Source organism: Schistocerca piceifrons, chromosome 7 (genome assembly GCF_021461385.2).
Source record: "Schistocerca piceifrons isolate TAMUIC-IGC-003096 chromosome 7, iqSchPice1.1, whole genome shotgun sequence".
NCBI classification, from domain to species: domain Eukaryota; kingdom Metazoa; phylum Arthropoda; class Insecta; order Orthoptera; family Acrididae; genus Schistocerca; species Schistocerca piceifrons.
Window position 1 is genome coordinate 58,940,390 of NC_060144.1, and position 22,750 is coordinate 58,963,139.

Sequence of the window (22,750 nt, forward strand, 5' to 3'; positions counted from 1 at the left end):
TGAGGTAGAATTACTACGCGGAAATTTTTTATTATTTTCAATTTTTACGTTACTTACACTGCAAATGAACCGAGCTAATGCTCAGTATGGTGTATTTCGATGTGCTGAAACCATACGTACAGGAGAACAACTTTGTTCTGTTAATTGGCTAGTGGGCAGAACAAACAAATCCACAAGTACACGGCGAGAGTTTTGAGGAAAAGGAGTATTTCCATCACGCATTATTAAAGCGAACTTTCTCCCGTCACCATCCCCCTTATCGCTCGCAAATGCATTCCGCTAGTGCAACTTTGCGACATCGAACTTTATCATCAGCTAAAGAACTTAATCACAAAACTTCAAAACTGCTCCTGTCTCGTCGAGAGGTAAAGAGAAATCATATCCCGAGCAGACTGTATCGAAATACATTCCACTGCACATAATCATCTGTCCTCGCCAATATTTGGAGAAATGATGCATTACGCATGGTTTGCTGCCAAAGTGTGCGACGAGAGAAAACTTTTTATGCATATAAGCAAAGTTAGTTTTTGCATAGAAACTTTAAAACAACCATGTAACTGTGAAAATGCTGCATTTATAACGTATGCATGATGACGAGAAAATTATTGCTTCCCCTGTTTTTACGATGACTGCTACTCCATCATGTGTAGATCACGTGTAAAATTGTAGAAGTAAGTAAATAATAAAAGTGTCTAACTTTACGTACGAAGTTATTGTATGTGCCTTACAATCCCTTCCTGAAAATTTATTTGCAATCGCAGATCTTCGTTTGCCCTCCTCTTTATGAAATACACCGAAGAGCCAAAGAAACTGGTACAGCTACCTAATATCGTGTAGGGCCGCAGCGAGCACGCAGAAGTGCCGCAACACGACGTGCCTGCACTCGACTAATGTCTAAAATAGTGTTGGAGCGAACTGACACCATGAATCCTGCAGGGCTGTCCATAAATCCGTAAGAGTACGAGGGGTGGAGATCTCTTCTGAACAGCACGTTGTAAGGTATCCCAGATGTGTTGAATAATGTTCATGTCGAGGGAATTCGGTGGCCAGCGGGAATGTTTAAACCGAGACAACTGTTCCTGTAGCCACTCTGTAGCAATTATGGACATGTGAAGTGTCGCATTGTCCTGCTGGAATTGCCCAAGTCCGTCGCAATGCACAATGGACATCAATGGATGCAGGTAATCAGACAGCTTGCTTACGTACGTGTCACCTGTCAGAGTCGTATCTAGAAGTGTCAGGGGTCTCATATCACTTCAACTGCACGCGCCCCACACCATTGCAGAGCCTCCACCAGCTTGAACAGTCCCCTTCTGACATACAGGGTCCATGGATTCATGAGGTTGTCTCCAAACCCGTACACGACCATCCGCTCGATACGATTTGAAACGAGACCCTTCCGACCAGGCAACATGTTTCCAGTCATCAACAGTCGAATGTCGGCGTTGACGGGCCCAGCCTAGGCGTAAAGCTTTATGTCGAGCAGTCATAAATGGTACACGAGTGGGCCTTCAGCTCCGAAAGCACATCTCGATGATGTTCCATTGAGCGGTTCGTACGTTAACACTTGTTGATGGCCCAGCATTGAAATCTGCAGCAATTAGCGGAAGGGTTACACTGTACTTTGAACAATTCTTTTCAGTCGTCGTTGGTCCCGTTCTTGGAGACTCTTTTCCGGCCGCAGCGATGTCGGAGATTTGATGTTTTACCGGATTCCTGATATTCACGGTAGACTCGTGAAATAGTCGTACGGGAAAATCCCCACTTCGTCGCTACATCGAAGATTCTGTGTCCCGTCACTCGTGCGCCGACTGTGACACCACGTTCGAACTCACTTAAATCTTGATAACCTGCCATTGTTGTAACAGTAACCGATCTAACAACTGCGCCAGACACTTGTTGTCTCATATAGGCGTCGCCGATCGCAGCGTTATATTCTGCCTGTTTACATATCTCTGTATTTGTGTGCGCATGCCTATACCAGTTTCTTTGGCGCTTCAGTGTATTAATAAATAGAGTATATTGAACATTATTTCGGGTTATTTTCACAGTAAGTAACGCGAAAATTGAAAATAAAAAAGTTCCCGCAAAGGGCCTGCAGCTCACAATCGTCGGAGACCCCGCCAGGGTAGCCGAGAGCGCTAACGCGCTGTTTCCTAGACTCGGGTAGGCGCGCCGGCCCTGGATTAAATCCGCCCCGCGGATTAACGACTAGGGCCGATGTGCTGGCCAGCCTGGATGTGGTTTTTAGGCGGTTTTCCACATCCCACTAGGTAAACACCGGCCTGCTCACCATGTTCCACTTCAGTTACACGGCCCGCAGACATCTGAACACTTTCGCACTATTCCATGGACTACACTCGACGCAGACAGTTGGGGTACACTAATTCCGTCCCGGGGGTACGAGGTGGCGGCAGGAAGAGCATCCGGCCACCCCTTAAACATGCCAAATCCGATTAACGATTGCTGATCCTGCGTAACTGCGGGATAAGGCTCAAGCGATAGATAAATAGATAATATATATTAATAAAGAAAATGATGGTCTCTGATGAACGATAATTACAACCTAGTTTGCGTTATGTAGGTCTACTTAATCTGAAGATAAAATCTTGAGAATCATTTTAACTGTGGACAATACTTTATTCACTTCGACAGTGACCACACTTTGAGTAAAAAGCCGAAAAACCAACCAAGCTATTAAAGAATACAAATTGAGATGTAACCTGACGAAACACTTAGCTTCAAACTTTAAACATTTATGAAACGTCATTTCCTTTCGAGAATTGATAGCTCACTTGAAAGCTTCGACAAAGGAGTAACCGCAATGCACTTTAGATTATGTTAAAACCGCTACCTTCGGATGAAATCCAAGTTTTAAAAATGTAAGTTGCGTCTGAAATCGAAGTTATAAAACTCGTTTAATTCTCACAAGTAGTGATACTAACGTCATATTTAGACTTTCATAACTCTAAAACAATACATGAAACCTGAAAAATAGTGTTCAGAGAAAAGACAACACGAAATCGAAATTTTGGGCTAACAAATATCAACGAAACTACCGGGATCAAGTTCCGTGATCTGTGAAAAACAGGAACGCTAAATTATATTTTTATAAAATTTGACCGTGTCAAACGAGCAGATATATTACATTGAAATTTGCAACATCTGTTTAATTTCTGACTTTATGCGATCAGTAGTGGTCTGCATTAAGAGGCTAAAACCTAAAATTCATATTAACTGTGGACCAAGTTTTGCTCTGACAAGCTGGGAGAACGAGACGCTGTTGAAGTGTGTTAGCGTACAGACGTAGTGTCTAAACTGTTGTGTTGTTATGATGTTGTGCAATATTAGCACTTACGCTGCAACTTTCATGATTCTGGAAAATATGTGCAGTAAAAAAAACTTAAATAAATTATGAAGATTACTGAGAGTGATGGCCGACTTTTTATTTGTGCCCATTAAATGCAAGCTGAGTCTGTGAGCCTGGAGGTACGACAACTGCGCATTTTGGACTTCTTGGAGATCATAGAGAACAAAGATAAGTGTCCTGCGCATGCCTGTTTTCTTGAATAGAAAACAGACTCGTAGTGATGAACACATGTCGAGCGTGACGTCACATCGTAGTTCCAGTCGATAATTCGCGCAGTAGTCACAATCTACAACTGTACCATCTGTACTGTGCAGACCACTGCGAAGTGCAAGGCAGAGCGTACTTCTCATTTTACCGGTTATTAGTGGTTTTTCCGTGTCACTCACATATGGAGATCGGGAAGAGTGAGTGTTTAAACACTTCTGTGCGCCCTGGTATTAGGCTGGACTTGTCTTCGATCCTTACAGGCAGGATGTGTATGAGGCGTTAGTGTATTCCCAGAGTCATCAGTTAAAGTTGGTTCTTGAAGCTTGCTTCGCAGGATTCTTCGGGATACTTCGCGTCTATTTTCAAGAATCTTCCAGTTGAGTTCCGCTAACATATCCTTGACTCTCTCCCTTGGGCCAAAGAAACCTGTGGCCATTTGTGTTGCCCTTTCTTGAATATGTTCAACATCTCGTGCCAGTTCTCTTTGGTACAGATCCCACTCATTTCAGCAATATCCTAAAATGAGAGTTTTAAACAGTCTTCTTTGTAGATTGACTGAACTTTCGCAATATTTCACCAATGAAATAAAGTCTGCTATTTGCATCAGCTATGACTGAGCCTAAGTGATCATTCCATTTAGTATCCCTACAAACTGTTATGCCCAGGTATTTGTATCAGTTACCAAATTACGCTTGCATCTCATTGATTTTAAAGTCGTAGGTTACTACGTTTTTTTTTTTCCTTTTTGTGAAGTGAATAATTTTTCTATTGTGTACATTTAAAGCAAGTTGTCAGTCTTCGCACCACTTTCAAATTTTATCCAGTTCAGATTGAATATTTTTGCAGATTTTCTCAAAAAGTAATTCATTATAGATAACTGTATCAACTGTGAAAATTCTGAGGTTGATACTAAAATTGTTTGCAAGGTCATTAATATACAGCATGAACAGAAGTGGTCCCAACATAGTTCCCTGGGGCACACCTACATCTGTCGATGACTCTCCATTCAACATAGCGTACTATGCTCTAATTACCTGGAAATCCTCAAACCAGTCATAAATTTTGATTGATATCCCGTAAGGTCTTACTTTACGTAATAAGCATAGGTGTGGTACTGAGTAAAATGCTTATTGGAACTAAAGAAGTACACCATCTAGCTGACTGCCTTGATGCATGACTTCCATCACGTCACGAGAGGAAAGCGTCGGTTGGGTCTCACAGCATCGATGTTTTCCGAATCCATGTTTGTTGGCTTGGTGAAGGTCATTGCATCAAACGAATGTCAAGGGTATTGAATGGTAGTTTTGTATATCACTCCTCTAACCTTTCTTGTAGAAGTGTGCGATCTTTGTTTTCTTCCAAATATTACACAGGTTTTTTTGTTTATATTTCTTTGGGTTCGATGGTCATCGGCATGTAATGGTTAAAAGAGAGGCTAATTCAGCGGTAAATTCAGTATAGAATCCGATAGAGATTTTGAATTGTTCTTATGCTAAGCGCAGTACCTGCTGGTTGTTGCCAAACGCTTTCTTCAGTTCGATCTGGAATTTATCCCAGCTGTTGAGCTTGTATTCGTTCTTCTCGAGCCAGCGCTGAGCTGCGCCGTACAAACACATCATGTCATCCTACTTGTATTTTCTACTCAGTCGAATCCTTTCAGCCATTCTGACGGATCCTGACTAGCATCGCCAAAAAACACTGATGGATGCTTGACGTGTAGGTGCCTTTCTGCTGGCTTGAAATCCATTGTCCCGCTGAATGTACTTACCGTGGGTAGGATGTACCGCTTGTATTCCGGTTACTGTCCGTACAGGCGACGACTTTCACATTGCCCCATTGCCCAATTGGAGCCATGATGATTTAGACATTTTGAATACGCAGTGTCTCACCAAATAACGTCATGTCGTAACCACACACAAGTCCAAATTCGAAAGCAGGTTCGTCAGTGAAATTCAACACTTAGCACTGTAAGTTTTTATTACAAACACCAACGTACAGCCAGCACAGAACTGACTTCCTGAACGGAGAGTGAAGCTATTCATACGAACATCGAATATTTCTGAATGCTGGTATGTCTACACACATCGAATATTCCGAAATATATAATGATTACGAACATAAAATATTTCAAGAACCTTCCGGAAATGAATGACAAATTCTCCACCACCATTTCCCATAGGCTATCCTTTCCATATACGATTATATTTTCGCCAAAAATCTCACTGCTGTTAAGTTTAGGTTTTAACGAGCCTTCTGTACCTAGTATTATGATAGGTCCATTGCTTTTTAGAAGCGCTTCAAATTGCAGGCAATTTGTTGCGAATGCTTCGGAGTTAAACGATTAGCATTTTAATACTCTCGTTTGTGGGTATAATTTCTATGGATATTAAGCTGTTCCAATCCGGAAGAGAGCAGGAGTTGACAGATGTGAAAACTACCGAACTATCAGTTTAATAAGCCACAGCTGCAAAATACTAACACGAATTCTTTACAGACGAATGGAAAAAACTGGTGGAAGCCGACCTCGGGAAAGATCAGTTTGGATTCCGTAGAAATGTTGGAACGCGTGAGGCAATACTAACCTTACGACTTATCTTAGAAGGAAGATTAAGGAAAGGCAAACCTACGTTTCTAGCATTTGTAGACATAGAGAAAGCTTTTGACAATGTTGACTGGAATACTCTCTTTCAAATTCTTAAGGCGGCAGGGGTAAAATACAGGGAGCGAAAGGCTATTTACAATTTGTACAGAAACCAGATGGCAGTTATAGGAGTCGAGGGGCATGAAAGGGAAGCAGTGGTTGGGAAGGGAGTGAGACAGGGTTGTAGCCTCTCCCCGATGTTATTCAATCTGTGTATTGAGCAAGCACTAAAGGAAACGAAAGAATCAGAGTATGAATTAAAATCCAGGGAGAAGAAATTAAAACTTTGAGGTTCGCCGATGACATTGTAATTCTGTCAGAGGCAGCAACGGACTTGGAAGAGCAGCTGAACGGAATGGACAGTGTCTTGAAAGGAGGATATAAGATGAACACCAACAAAAGCAAAACGAGGATAATGAAATGTAGTCGAATTAAATCGGGTGATGCTGAGGGTATTAGATTAGGAAATGAGACGCTTAAAATAGTATATGAGTTTAGCTATTTGGGGAGCAAATGATGGTTGAAGTAGAGAGGATATAAAATGTAGACTGGCAATGGCAAGGAAATTGTTTCTGAAGAAGAGAAATTTGTTAACATCGAGTATAGATTTAAGTGTCAGGAAGTCTTTTCTGAAAGTATTTGCATGGAGTGTAGCCATGTATGGAAGTGAAACGTAGACGATAAATAGTTTAGACAAAAAGAGAAAGAAGATTTCGAAATGTGGTGCTATAGAAGGATGTTGAAGATTACATGGGTAGATCAAATAACTAATGAGGAGGTACTGAATAGAATGGGGGAGAACAGAAATTTGTGGCACTACTTGACTAGAAGAAGGGATCGATTGGTAGGGAATATTCTGAGGCATCAAGGGATCACCAATTTAGTATTGGAGGGCAGCGCGGACGGTGAAAATCGCAGAGGGAGACCAAGAGATGAATAAACTAAACAGATTCAGAAGGATGTAGGTTGCAGCAGGTACTGGAAGATGAAGAAGCCTGCACAGGCTAGAGCAACATAGAGAGCTGCATCAAACCAGTCTGTGGACTGAAAACCACAAGAGCAACAACATTAAGCTGATACTTCAAGGTCTTCTATAACTTCATTATCTGGAATGGATGAAAAAAAAGAGCCTTATATGCATGCTACACACAGAAAGCTACCTGGTTAGTAGCCTCTGGAGAGTGGTACACATCGGACACTTTGAATGGGACACTACAGATCTCAGCCTATCCGCTGTTCTGAGATTATTCCCCACTCATTTACCCACAAAGCCCTATATTTGAACATAATCCCCGTTTAATGCGACATCCTTGCGCCACCTTACTGGGAGGGCCTGTGTACCCTCACAGTACCACTCCATTGGCCGCCGACGTCGGAACCCATTTCTTGCTGCATCAATAATCTCTCCGTCATTCACGTACTGCTTCCCACGGAGTGCATCCTTCAATGGGCCAAAAGATGGAAGTCGGAAAGTGCGACATCCGAGCCTTAGGGTGGATGATTAAGAACAATCCAGTGAAGTTTTGTGAGCTCTCGTCGGGTGTCCGGACTTGCTTGAGACCTTGGGTTGTCATGGAGAAGCAGAAGCTCATTTCCATTTTCATGGCGATGAATGCGCTCAAGTTGTTTCTTCAGTTTCCTGAGGATAATACTGTACACTTCAAAATTGATATTTCCACGATTAGGAAGGACACCAAACAGAGTGAATCCTTCAGAATCCCGGAAGACCGTCGCCATGACTTTATCGGCTAAGCGTTCGTCTTCCAACGCTTTCTTCGGAGGAGGGACTGTGTGACGCCTCTCCATGGATTGCCGTTTTATCCCCGGTTCGATATGATGAACCCACGTTTCATCGCTTGTGACAAAATTGTCACAATCAGGCCCGTAACGCGCAAGTAACTCCGCGCGGATTGTCATTCGTTCCTCTTTGTGGCCCTGTGTTAGGTGTCGAGGAACTCAGCGAGCACAAACCTTTGAGTACCCCAACTGGTGGACGGGTGTGTCAGCACCATCAAAAGCTACGTCCAGTTGTGCAGCGAGGTGTCTGATTGTGATCCGTTGAACATCTCGAGTGAGAGTGTCCTCACGTTCCAACAGTGCAGGAGTCGCAGACGTGTACTGCCGGCCGGCACGGGGAGGGATGGGACAGATTTGTGCGACGTCGTTGCAATGACGACAGACGTCTCACCCAACGACTCACCGTGCTTCTGTTCACTGCCAGGTCTCCGTCGACATTCTATAAGCGCCTATGAATATCTGTGATGCTATGGTTTTCCACCAAAAGAAACTCAATGACAGCTGTCTACTTGGAAGCACCTCCGTTACAGACGGAATTTCATGAAAATGTAGGAGCTGAAGCGAGAATATTCCCCAATGTCCTCCAACAAATTCTTCATTTTTTCAACTGAAATAGGCCGAGAAAAAAAAGGTGCTGCATTTCTTATTGACCGCTCCTCGTATTCCACCTATTATGCAGGACTCTCCGTTTCTCTAGAAGTTTCGACTGTATACCTTGGAAGGTCTCTCCCATCATAAACTGCTCTGTTAGATGCAGCTCTAACCCGAAGGAGTACAATTATCCACCACACGTTTCAGTTGCCGATGTTTAATAGACCTTACCCTTTTGCTTTTGGCCCCCCTTGACACACATCTGCCCTAGAACAGGTAGTTCTGATCCACATTCGTGATGGAAATATATTGGTTCTAAAGGCAATAAATAGACCTGCTGGCAGGCTGATCATTTGTTTATCAAGCACATAGTATTCTTCAGGCCAATTTGACATTTGTTGTATGCAGTCCTCGTAACGTTATACTTTTAATGGCTAGCGGTGTATATTGTCAGTTACAACAGGTCATCTGCACTGTGTGGTCAAAAGTATCTAAACACCTATTAATGGGCATTAATGTGGGGTGTATGTTTATGATGGCTTCAGCTCTGCTGGGGACACTTTAAATAAGATGTCTGAATCTCTGTGGAGGAATGGCAGCTCAAGAGTCGAAAGTAGAGAAGGTAGTGATGTTGGACGCTGGAGTCTAGAGTGAAGTCACCGTTGTGACTCGTCCCAAAGGTGTTTCATTGGACTCAGGTCGGGACCCTCTTAACGCAGTAAGGGAACCACACCATAACTACGAGAAACACGCCCATACCATGACATCACCTCCTCCAAACTTCAATGTTGGCCTACACCTGATACAGTAACGTTCTCCATGCTTTCGTAAACCCTGAACCCTTCCATAAGATTCCCGCGGGATGTAGCACGATTCGTCACTCAAAATCACCCGTTTCCAGTCATCCACTGCCCAATGGCATCGCTCTTTAGACCACCTCAAGCATCGCTTAGCATTAACTACAGAAATGTGTGACTTATGAGGGGCTGCTCAACTACTGAACCCACTGTTTTTAACTCCCTACGCACAGTAACTGCTCTAGCTGGACAGTCAGTAGCACATTAGATCGCGCGAATGATTCCTTCCGCAGATACACGGAGACAATTATTGAAATATGTGAAAAAAACGTAAATTAGTTACAAACTACGGTGTGCACAAACTTTATTCAACATGTGAACGTCACTACAGATATTCAGATTTAGGTTATGACATGTTCGATATGCCTGCCATCATTGGCGATGATGCGGCACAGATGAATAACAAATTTCTGCATGACCCGCTGAAGTGTCGGAACATCGATGCTGTCGATGACCTCTTGAATGGTTGTTTTCAGCTCAGCAATAGGTTTGCGGTTATTGCTGTACGTCTTATCTTTAACATGGCCTCACAAAAAGCTATCGTATGTGTTCAAATCTGCAGAATATGGCGGCCAATCGAAGGCTACGCCACTGGCCTCTAGATACCGCAGAGCCAGAATGCGGTCCCCAAAGTGCTTCTCCAGGACATCAGACTGCCTCCTGGTTCGGTGGGGTCGACCTCCGTCTTGCATGATCCACATCTTGTCGAAGTCAGCGTCAACTTGGATAACGGGGATGAAATCATCTTTTAGAAGCTTCACGTACCATTCGGTAGTCACCGTGCCATCAAGGAATATCGTACTGATTATTCCGTGACTGGACATTGCACACTACACAGTCACCCGTTGAGGATGAAGAGACTTCTCGAACGCGAAATGCGAATTCTCAGTCCCCCAAATGCAGCAATTTTGATTATTGACGGACCCATCCAAATGAAAGCAGGCTTCGTCGCTGCGACGAACCGTGTAGTTTGAACATCCTAACGCAAACCGTTCAGAAGTTATGACGATTTTATTTCATTCAGTTCAATAACTGTCACCCTGTATAATGCAATCTCTTGCAATCATCCTCCACTGTTCTAGATGGCCACTGTCCGTCAGTAAATGAGGTCTGCTTGGTCTTGTGGTAACGTTTGCTGTTCATTTTCGTTTCCACTGCACAGTCACATCACCAACAATCGACTTGAGCAGCTTTGGAAAGATCTCTTTGTTCCCAATGGGTTTGATCCTCAAGCGACATCCAATGACTGCTCCATGTTCGAAGTCACTGATTTCTGCTAAGTGACGCATTCTGCTGTTACTGTTTCTCTGTTGGCAAAGTGTTACTCCCTGTCTCCTTATATACAGCGGATCCGTCTCTTGCGACATCTAGTGGTCAGTTGCGCCTGCATTGGGATGTCCGGATACTTTTGATCAGGTGGTGTACATCTTCCTTAAATCCGACCAGAAGAGCTATTACTTCTTTGAATCTTGTCATTCACAACCGTTCTCCCTGAAATTTTGCTTCTGTTCCGAATTGTTGTTTTTTTTCACATACAAGCTGAGCAACAGTAATGATAGTCTGCCACCGTACATCACACCTTTTTTAACATGAACTCTATTGACATTCCACTTGCGTTAGGCCCGACTGGGTGTTGTTGATGTTGGCACTGTTTGATCACCTCCAGACAGTTACACACGTGTCTAATCGTTTTGCAGAGACAACACCATGACGAAGCCCCATCATCCATATCACACTTGTAGTGCCTACAGCAAAGCCAGATTGTAGGTGGAATGGAGATGTGTTTGCCTTCCATCGAGTACATAACAGTATGTAACGCCACCGGCGAGCAACCTAGCTCTTCGCCGTCCATGGCTGAGCGTTCTGTTTGCCGAACTTCCAATCAGAGATTTTTGCCTCGCTCCAACAGCAACAGAATGAGAAATCTCCGTGTGTGCATCATCCGTCTCAAATCCGTAAATCTTCATTCCAGTTCTTGTGGTATCAGATGACTCGGCACGCTTCGACCTGGTGATCACCATAACCGACATAACTAGTAAAACATCGGTTAGTAAGAAGCACATATTAGTGGGAACAAACGCAATATATTCGCTTTCAACCCATAACAATGGAATTGTTCTTCTAAGAAGCGACAGAAATATCGATTAACATTGCTTATTCTCATTCACAGCGGTAGATTATCTCTTCATTATATAGAAAGGTGACAGTAATACACACATGTTAAAATTTGATAATATACAGCGGACGTGAACCAGCCACGGCCTCAGCTTGTGTTCACGTGGATATAATATTGTACAGCGAAAGTATTGAAACTTGATTATAGTTACGGTAAGTGAGTTGAATTGTCCAATAACATGGCGTTGTTGACGAAGACTTTCTATAAGACAGTTATTTAGCGTAATATACAAAAAAATCATTGTCAGTTTTCTTTGTCTCAGATGTGCTTCAGCAAAGCGGGACCACATATCGCAAGTGCACTGCAAAAAGATTTATTGGACTCTAAGCTCATTGATAAGATTACTGTCATCAGTAAACGGACTCTCAAGGTTTAGCGTTGCGGCGTACATTACATCTGTGCGAAGCCCTTTTCATTTCTGTTAAGTGTAAAACTTTTACAACCTTAAACCTAATCTTATTTGCGTGTAGCTCACACATCGTGTTTGATCCATAGCAACAACGACATCGTGAAAAATGAAGAGCGAGTACATAGTGAGCTGGCCCTGTTTGTGCACTGGGTGGAGCGGAATTCAAAGCTGAAACCGCCGCTTCTTCAACTTTCCTTCTTCTGTGCGTTATCTTGGTCTGTAGTATGCTAGCTTCATATTTCAGACTGATCGTCCTATAGCTACCGCATTTACCCAAGTGGGCCTTCTTCTGTGAGGTGTTCACAAGTCATTACGCTCCTCCTCTATGGGGATGTGCAGGGGTTGCACGAAAGTATAGAAACACGAAGAACACAATACATTACCTTGCATAATACTGTGTTGGAAACTCGTTGGCATTCAAACCAGATTCCAGACTTCTAGGAATGGATAAACACTGGTTCTGTATGGTTTTACATGGAATATTTGTTGTTGTGGTCTTCAGTCCAGAGACTGGTTTGTAGCAGCTCTCCAAGCTACTCTACCTGTGCAAGCTTCTTCATCTCCCAGTTCCTACTGCAACCTACATCCTTCTGAATCTGTTCAGTGTATCCATCTCTTAGTCTCCTTCTACGATTTTTACCCTCCACGCTGCCCTCCAATACTAAATTGGTGATCCCTTGATGCCTCAGAAATGTCCTACCAACCGGTCCCTTCTTCTTGTCAAGTTGTGCCACAAATTTCTCTTCTCCCCAATTCCATTCAATACCTCCTCATTAGTTATGTGATCTACCCATCTAATCTTCAGGATTCTTCTATAGCACCACTTTTCGAAAGCTTCTATTCTCTTCTTGTTTAAACTATTTATCGTCCACGTTTCACTACCATACATGGCTACACTCTGTACAAATACTTTCAGAAACCCTGACACTTAAATCTATACTCGATATTAACAAATTTCTCTTCTTCAGAAACGCTTTCCTTGCCATTGCCAGTCTACATTTTATATCTTCTCTACCTCGACCATCATCAGTTATTTTGTTCCTCAAATAGCAAAACTCCTTTACTACTTTAAGTGTCTCATTCCCTAATCTAATGCCCTCAGCATCACCCGATTTAATTCGACTACATTTCATTATCCTCGTTTTACTTTTGTTGATGTTCATCTTATATCCTCCTTTCAAGACACTGTCCATTCCGTTCAGTTGCTCTTCCAGATCTTTTGCGTCTCTGACAGGATTACAATGTCATCGGCAAACATCAAAGTTTTTATTTCTTCTCCATGGATTTTAATTCCTACTCCGAATGTTTCCTTTACTGCTTGCTCAAGATACAGATGGAATAATATCGGGGACAGGCTAAAACCCTTTCTTACTCCCTTCCCAACCACTGCTTCCCTTTCATGCCCCTCGGCTCTTATAATCTTATACTACACTTTCTGCAACATAGTTGCAAGCTCAGGCAAGGACAGTTCCGCACTGTCCCCTGATAAACAAAGTATGAGCCTACGGAATATCAGACCAGCTGTGTGGCTGGGTTGAAGAGTTTTTAGTAAACGGAACACAGCATGTTGTTCTCAATGGAGAGATGTCTACAGACGTTGTACTTGGTGCAGGGAGTGGCAGCTGACCCTTAACATAGACAAATGTAATGTATTGCGACTACATAGAAAGAAGGAGCCTTTATTGTATGATTATATGATAGCGGAACAAACACTGGTAGCAGTTACTTCTGTAAAGTATCTGGGAGTATGCGTACGGAACGATTTGATGTGGAATGATCATATAAAATTAACTGTTGGTAAGGTGGGTGCCAGGTTGAGATTCATTGGGAGAGCCCTTAAAAAATGTAGTCTATCAATAAAGGAGGTGGCTTACAAAACACTCGTTCGACCTATACTTGAGTATTGCTCATCAGTGTGGGTTCCATACCAGATTGGGTTGACGGAGGAGACAGAGAAGATCCAAAGAAGAGCGACGCGTTTCGTCACAGGGTTATTTGGTAAGCGTGATAGCGTTACCGAGATGTTTAGCAAACTCAAGTGGCAGACTCTGCAAGAGAGACACTCTGCATCGCGGTGTAGCTTGCTCGCCAGGTTTCGAGAGGGTGCGTTTCTGGATGAGGTATCGAATATATTACTTCCCCCTACTTATACCTGCCGAGGAGATCACGAATGTAAAATTAGAGAGATTCGAGCGTGCACGGAGGCTTTCCGGCAGTCGTTCTTCCCGCGAACCGTACGCGACTGGAACAGGAAAGGGAGGTAATGACAGTGGCACGTAAAGTGCCCTCCGCCACACAGCGTTGGGTGGCTTGCGGTGTATAAATGTAGATGTAGGTAATGATGATTATGCTGGACAGCACTCACGCACCCTTTTCTTGAATGTAGACCACAAATGGTCGATAATATTGAGATATTGTGACTGCAGTGAGCAGGGAAGATGAGAAAATTACTCCTCGTGCTCACAAAACCAGGCCTGGACACGTAAGCTGTGTGAACTGGACTTCAGTCCTCTTGGAGAACAGCTTCACCACTGGGAACAAACACTGTACCATGGGACGGACCTGATCGGCCAAAATAGTCTCATAATTCTTGCCAACAATACAACAATGCATGTAACTTTGGACCCATGAAATACCATGATATGGCTGCCAAAATCATCACTGAACGCCAACCATGCTCCACTCTCACGACGTAAACTCAGACAGAAGTTGGGAACATGAAACAAGACTCTCTCGCTCTTCTCAGCGATCACAGGCCCTGCAGACAACGCGCTGCATCAACGGTCTGCTTCCGCCGCCTTCTGTCTCTCGCAGTCTCTCTCCATCCTGCGGAAATTCCTATTGCTGCGATGTCCTTCTCTATGTCATTATGTCATCTTTCGACCTTGTACGAGGTCGGCGCAGTGGTCTTGTTGCCTGGAGAGTTCCTTCAAATGCTTTCTTGGTGATTCTGTTGTTTTCCATTCTAGCCACATGTCCAGTCTCCCACTTTTCAATTTCTGGAGTGGGTTGCTTCATTAACTGATAAATTTCATTCTTCTTTCGAATTCTCCATATGCCATTCTTCAACACAGGTCCCCAGATTTTTCTCATTACTTTTCTTTAGAAAATATTCAGTTTTTCTCTTTCATTCTTTGTAAGCATTCAGCTTTCTGAACCGTACAGTACTATGGGGCAGATGATAATGTTGTATATCTTCATCTTTGTAGTGACTGATAAAGCTTTACTTTTGAATGTGTGGCTTAGTGAATACAGACGTTTTGACCCTGAGGCTATTCATTCGTTTATATCTTCTTCTTCTTCTAGCGTTACGGCCTCTGTAGGACCACGGGTAGCCCCTTCGTGGACTGCATTTCCCTCTTCTTCTTCCAGGACCTCTTCATTCTTTGTCTTCTGCTCTCCCGCTCTTCTTCCGAGATCTTCAGTGTCCGTTTCTCCTGTCGGCTCCACTGGTGACACTCTAATCTTTTCCTGTATTCTTCTCTGTCATTGATCTCCGTCACATTGATCGGTGTATATTTGTTCCTCCAATTTTCCTTTCCCCCGACCTTGATCCCCAATTCCAACCAGTCCTTCCGAAGTTCAACAACCCACTTGGTTCCTGTCTTTCCCCTTGTCCTCCCTGTTGTTTCCCACACTCTCTTCGTCGTTCTGTCCATACTCATCCTAACTACATGTCCAGCAAACCTTGCCTTTTGAGTTTGATTTCCCCGGATATTGTTCTCATGTTCCGGTACAATTCTTCCCTAGGTCTTCGCATCCACCTCTTTCCACCTCTTTTGGGACCTAGTATTTTTCTCAGTATTTTTCTCTCTTCTTTCTCTAGTTGTTCTGCCCTATTTCTTCAGTGTCACATAATAATGCATTCCTCACCGTTGCCTTGTAGTGGCTTATATTTGCCTCTGTGGATATATTCTTTTTATTGTATATCTCTCTCGTCATGCAGAAGGCTGACCTCATCTTCTTTATCCTCTCTGTTATTCCCTACTTGCTCCTGTTCCTTCCTGTTATAAATTCTCCGAGGTATTTAAATTTGTCCACCATTTGCACAGTGTTCCGGTGTTTCCCAGTCTGCAGTGGTATTTAATGTCTTTGTATTGTTATAGGCGTTCCTCAGTCCTACATTTCTGGCTGCCTCACTTAAGTTGTCGAGTTGTGTCTTTGCGTCTTCTTCCGTCTCACTTACTATTGCTATGTCATCTGCAAAGGCTAGACAGTCCACTTGAACCCTGTTGTCCTTTTTGTCCCTCACATGGGTCTTTGGTATTCCCATTTCCTCGTTTATTGCTCTCCACTGCCTGATCACTTCGTCCAGTGCTATACTGAACAACAATGGTGACAGTCCACCTCCCTGTTTAACACCAGTCTTGATCTCGAGTTCTTCTGACAGTGCTCCTCTGAATCTCGCCCTTGCTTTTGTGTCTGTCAGAATTTCTTTTATGAGTTTTTGTGTAGTTCCATCAAGTCCTCTGTTCTTCAGGATTCGTTTATATCCATTGTTATGATATTTTTACTGTTGAAACATGATCCAATGTATTTAAACTGAAGAACTTTTCTGAATTTAGAATGTTGGCCAATTTAAAAGCAAGAATTTGGATTTATGGCTCGACCTATTTCCATATATTCATCCGACCGAAAAACTCTCTTTCACTGCCACATCGTTCAGGTTCTATGGCTTCTGCACCACGTTTTCCTGTTACAGCAATTTGCATTATTCGTGAATGGTTTTCGAATTCCAGTCCACCCTGAAATTACCAGCTTATGCAGCTCCCGTCATGTTGTTTTGGTGCTGACAGTTCTACAACGACTTTTGCACCTTTCGCTCTCGTTATTTTTCGTCACGATATTCTTCAATGACCATATGTCACCATCACTCAGCACACACTTGCGTCCTCGTTGTGCGCGGATGATGATTTGCCGCTTTCGCTGATGCGGTGTAAATCTTCTGTACTGTGCATCTCGAAACGCCAAGCGCTTCGGCTCCATTGGTTGCGGATTCATCATACGAGCACCAACGATTTGCCCATATACGAATTCACTCAGCTCCCACATAATGCTCTCACAACTACACAGAACGTTGTTCTGACCCAGACTGCCGCTTGAAACGTATTGACGACATTGCACAGGTGCCATTCGTGGCCAAATACAACAGCGCAACCTGCAGCTTTGGGTAACAGTTGTTTTTGTGTTCAAACATGAATTTCTCTTTTTTTTTTCATTTATTGAATTTCAATTCCCCCCGAAGGGGGCGGGCTGGCAGCAGCTTAGTATGCCGCTCTTCAGCCGACAGATTTTGTGACAAAGATAAAGAGAACAAATAATAAAAAACAGGCGATAAAATCGGAGACTTAGAGAGTAACAAGGCGAAAAGAAATCGTGGAACTTAAAACAACAACAGAGGGATGATGATGCTAAGAAAAATACATACGAAGCAGACAGGGAAAACAATAGACAATTAAAAAACACGGCGACAGTCTGGATTCTGTTCGCAAAGGACTTAAAATTCACACCTAGCGACAGCATGGTTTCTGTTCGCAACACGAGAAAGACAAACAACACTGAATAGTCACTGGAACACTGCACTAAAAAGTTGGCAAATGTGACACCACAGTCGAGAGCAGGTGAGGGGAAACTGGACAGAAGAGGGGAAAACAAAAAAGGGGGGAAAGGAGAGTAAAAGTGAAGGGGGGATCCGGGAAAGGAGCTGAAGGAGGATGAGGACCCATAAGAGGGGTGGGGGCAGACGCGACAGGGAGTGGGGTAGGCAGAGGAGGGGAATACAAAAGGACCGGGGGGGAGAAGGGAGGTAGAGAGAGGTTTAGTGGGGAGAAAACAGGATGGAAGGGGGGGGGGGGGGAAGAGGGAGCCCAGGGAAAGGACAGAGGAAAGGAGGGGGATTGAGGATCAGAATTGATAGGAAGGATAAATGGAGGGAGAGAGGGCATCATCCGGGAGGGGGAGTTGATGGAAGCCACCTTGGGAAAGGAGATGGAGGGTGGAGAGATGGAGGGTAGGGGGGACACAACGGTGAAGACGTGGCAGGGGGCGGGGATGGGAGAGGAGAGGAGCAACCAGGGGGTGAGGGGGTTCGAGACGGCGGGAGGTGTAGAGGATGCGGATTTGTTCGAGGAATAGGAGCAGATGGGGGAAAGGAATGAGATCATAGAGGATCCGCGTGGGGGACGGGAGGCGGATACGGAAGGCGAGGCGGAGTGCATGACGCTCAAGGATCTGGAGGGACTGATAGAATTTGGGGGGGGGGGGGCAGATATCCAGGCAGGACTGGCATAACAGGGGATGGGACAGATGAAGGATTTGTAGATGAATTTCTCGTGGTGTTTCCGTATTTATGTTACATCCCTGTAAATACACTAAATATACCACATGGCCCTGACAGCAGCTGCCTCAAGAGATCGAGCTGTCGCAACAGCTTATCTGAATTATTTGAACATGGTCCAGAGCACGCACTTCAACATTGCCACGCAGTCTGAGGCGTAGCGCCTTATAACGATCCTGCCTTGGAGGCGGTTAAGTGGGAGATGTGTCTCAGAGCTGGATAGTGACAGATGATGAATCGAGACTGGATGCGCACTTAGTTTGTGTATCAGCCGATAGAGGACAATATTGGATAGGGGACTGTGATTTTAGTTTCGATTGTGCCCACTAGAGTGCACTAAGGTAATAGAATGTTTTTCATAAACTGTTCTAGTATTTTCATAAATTGTTATTATGTCTTTTTGTGTATGTAAAATGTTATAAATGTGTTTTAGCAGTATGAATGATGCGTGAGTGTGGTTTAAGGTTAATATGAAGATAATTGTTTAACGAGTTATGTAGCAGGATTTAGTGTGGGAACATTTCGAAGAAGTATGGATGTGGACAAAGGGGATTTTTGTAGAATAGATTTGTAAAGTAAGTTGATGGTAAAGGGAAAGTTAATTCAGGTATAAATAACAATAGTAAATAACTTTATGCATAAACAAAACTTCAGCATATTAGATAATTACGTCGGTAAAAAGTGCAGTCGTTAGGTTTTCTATTTTGCGATTGGTTATTGATGAAAAGCGCGGACTGACGCGGGAGAATGTTGTTTTGCTATTGGCTGTTGAGTAAACTGACTAATGGTAGAGCAATATTCTTCGCGCGCCTTTCACTGCTCGTAGAGAAGACTTAAGAGTATTCTAGAGTAGAGTGTGAACCTAGTCATGAAACAATTCGGACGTGTGTAGTAGTAGTTCCGATGGAAATGATAAGTTACCGGATCTAGCAGAGTCTCATACATCAAAAGTGTAGTAAAGTGACGACATAATTATTCCGATGGGTGTGTAGAAATTTCGGAATTTTTAAGTGAATTTTGTGACGAGAAAAGACATAAATTCCGCGTGGCGTATTGAGCAGGTCGGTGGCTAAAAACTGTGACTGCATTTGGTACCGACAGACTTAATATTTGGCCAGCATTATCAATCAAAAACATTCAGTATTTTTGTAGCTATTACGTTTTCGGGGAATGCAACACCATAAACTTGCTAACGTGAGTGAAAGGGATTATGAGTGACTGTGTTAAGACTAGCACAGGCTTGGTAGTGATACTTGTTCACCTAAGTTTCAGAATATATTAATTGGGAACAAAATTTCCAACCTTTCATTTCGTGTTTCTCCCGAAACGTAGATTAGTGACTTCAATTGCAGCCTGGTTCACGTCGAAGTACAGTAGGTTTCACTCGGCTTTCCTACGGATGGTCTGCTGAGACAATGTTCACAGGTAGGTGCAGCTTCGTCGTAAAGGGACGTAAAGAACCGCGCCGCCGCAAGTCGTCCTGTATCTTCCATCTTTCGTTATGACATCAACGCATGTGTCCACTAGCAAGTAACTTACGCAAATATTTACCTAGCTGTCTACATTAGAACAAAAATTTGCGCAATTTTTCTTCTGCAAGTCGCTTAAACAAGTTAGTTTCAGGAACTTGCTGCAAATACTTGAGGAAGTCTTTTCACTAGAGCCACGTCGGGAAGCAGGCAAGCGAAAGCTTACAGTGTGGTGATTAAAACGAGAGCAACCGCTACCGATGTTGTACTTTTAGTGTCGAAGAAAAATCTCGACCGAAAACAAAATTTTAAGAAAAAAAAGTGTTTGGGTGGAGGAATGGATACAGAGGCGTAGAAGTTTAACTTTACAAGATACATTCTTGAGTGAACTAAAATCAGAGGACTCCGCTCTGATTAAAAACTGTCTGTGAATCTCGTGCACAGGTTTTGCCTTTTCTACAATCAATTATTCGAAAACAGGATACAAAAATGAGCCAAATTCTTCGCCAAGACATCGCCTCTTAATTACCATTCGATTTTTAGCAACAGGTAAGAGAACAAAACACCGAGATATCAAACAAATGAAATATATATTTCCTGTAATTACATTGGTGCTTATTTCATTTATTTATTGCCGGGAGATTCTTTTCAGTCGCTCACGTATCTCTTTCGAGTCCCTGTATGTACGAATTTCCGCATTGTTCCCGACAATGTGGACAAATAGTGAGTATGGTGTCGAATACAGGGATTAGTGATCACAAGACAGTTGCTGCTAGGCTGAATGCTGTTAACACCTACAACCATCATAAAGAAACGCAAAGTATATCTATTTAAAACAGCTAATAAAAATGCTCTTAACGCCTTTTTAAGAGACATACTTCACTCCTTTCGATATGATCATGTAAGCGTAGAAAAGCTGTGGAATGATTTCAGAGAGATAGTATCCACAACAATTGAGAGATAATATACCACACAAATTAATAAGTGATGGTACTGATCCCCCATGGTACACAAAACGGGTCAGATCGTTGTTGCAGAAGCAGAGAAAAAAAGCATGACAAATTTAAAAGAACGCAAAATCCCCAAGACTGCAACGTTTTGCAGAAGATCGAAATATAGTGCGTACTTCAATGCGACATGCTTTTAATAATTTCCACAACGAAACCCTTTCTCGAAATCTGGAACAAACCTAAAGAGATCCTGATCATACATCAAACACTCCAGTGGCAAGACGCAATCAATACCTTCACTGCCCGCATCTCGTGGTCGTGCGGTAGCGTTCTCGCTTCCCACGCCCGGGTTCCCGGGTTCGATTCCCGGCGGGGTCAGGGATTTTCTCTGCCTCGTGATGGCTGGGTGTTGTGTGCTGTCCTTAGGTTAGTTAGGTTTAAGTAGTTCTAAGTTCTAGGGGACTGATGACCATAGATGTTAAGTCCCATAGTGCTCAGAGCCATTTTTTTGAATACCTTCACTGCGCCATAACAACGGTGGAGTCACTAATGACAGTGCCACTAAACCAGAGTTATTAAACACATAGAAGTAGATTTCCTCGGTGTAGCAAAGCAGCTCAAATCACTTAATAAAGGCAAGGCCTCCGGTCCAGATTGTATACCAGTCAGATTTCTTTCAGAGTATGCTGATACAATAGCTCTATATTTAGCGATTATATACAACCGCTCGCTCACAGGAAGATCCGTACCTAAAGACTGGAAAATTGCTCAAGGCACTTCAATACCCAAAAAGGGAAGTAGGAGTAATCCAAAGTTGTTAAGGCTTTCCTCATCTCGGCACCACGACAGAAAGGCGAGAGAGGACATCAATCGCGCTTTCTTCTTCCGTCGTTGGTCAAGGCGTCGGTACAATATGCAAATCTCCTCCCCGTAGAGGCGTAATACAAAATTGTTAAGGCTTTCGTATCCACTTGTTGACAAATTGCCTATTGGCTTCTGTCTCGGGTTCTTCGGCCGACGTTCATCTGATGATTTTACTGACGTTTCGCCAGCACGAGTGGCTGGCATTGTCAAAGCTTCACCCTCCATTGCCGGTGGTGAACTGGAACCGAGCTCGTGGCCGCAGACTATACGTACCTGGCGCACCAACGTCCGAGGGCTTTTCCGCGGTCACTTTCGGTGCGGTTCTCCTCTTGCTACCTGCGACGGTCGTTCGCTGCAGTACGGGAAGCCAGGATCCGTTGACCTTAAGGCTTTCCTCTTTCTTGTTGAAACTGTTCGCGTGTTTTTGTATTTCTGCAGTTTCTCTGAACAAGCGCGTGTGTTAGTGCTTCTCTACAGCCAGAACTTTCGCGTCGACGAATTTTATTACGTGGTGGGTCTCACTCACCGCGTGCTCTGCCACGGCCGATTTCTCCACCTGCCCCAACCTGCAATGTCGCTTCTTTGATCCTGGTGTTGACTGATCGTCCAGTCATTCCGACATAAACTTTTCGCATGTGCATAGTTTACGGTATATTCCCGACATTCCAAGTAGATCCCTTTTCTCCTTTGCCGAACTAAGACACTCTTTGATCTTCCCTGTCGGTTTGAAAATCGTCTTTAGGCCGTGTTTGCGCAATGTACTGCCGATTCTGTCCGTCACTCTGGGAATGTATGGCAGAAAGGCCGTACCCGACATTTCTTTTTCTGATTCCTTACTTCGTCGAGTGTTTGGCTCTGTTCCACTTCTAATATAATTTGTGGAGTACCCTTTGCTCCTCAGAACACTATTCAGGTGTTGTATTTCATGTCTGAGGTGCTGTGGCTCACATATTCGTCCTGCTCGCGTTACGAGCGTATTAATCATGCCTCTTTTCTGGCTCAGGTGGTGGTTTGATAACACGTACTGAATTTCATTGATGAAAGGAGAAAATATAAAAATACAGTAACTGAAGAAGGCGCAA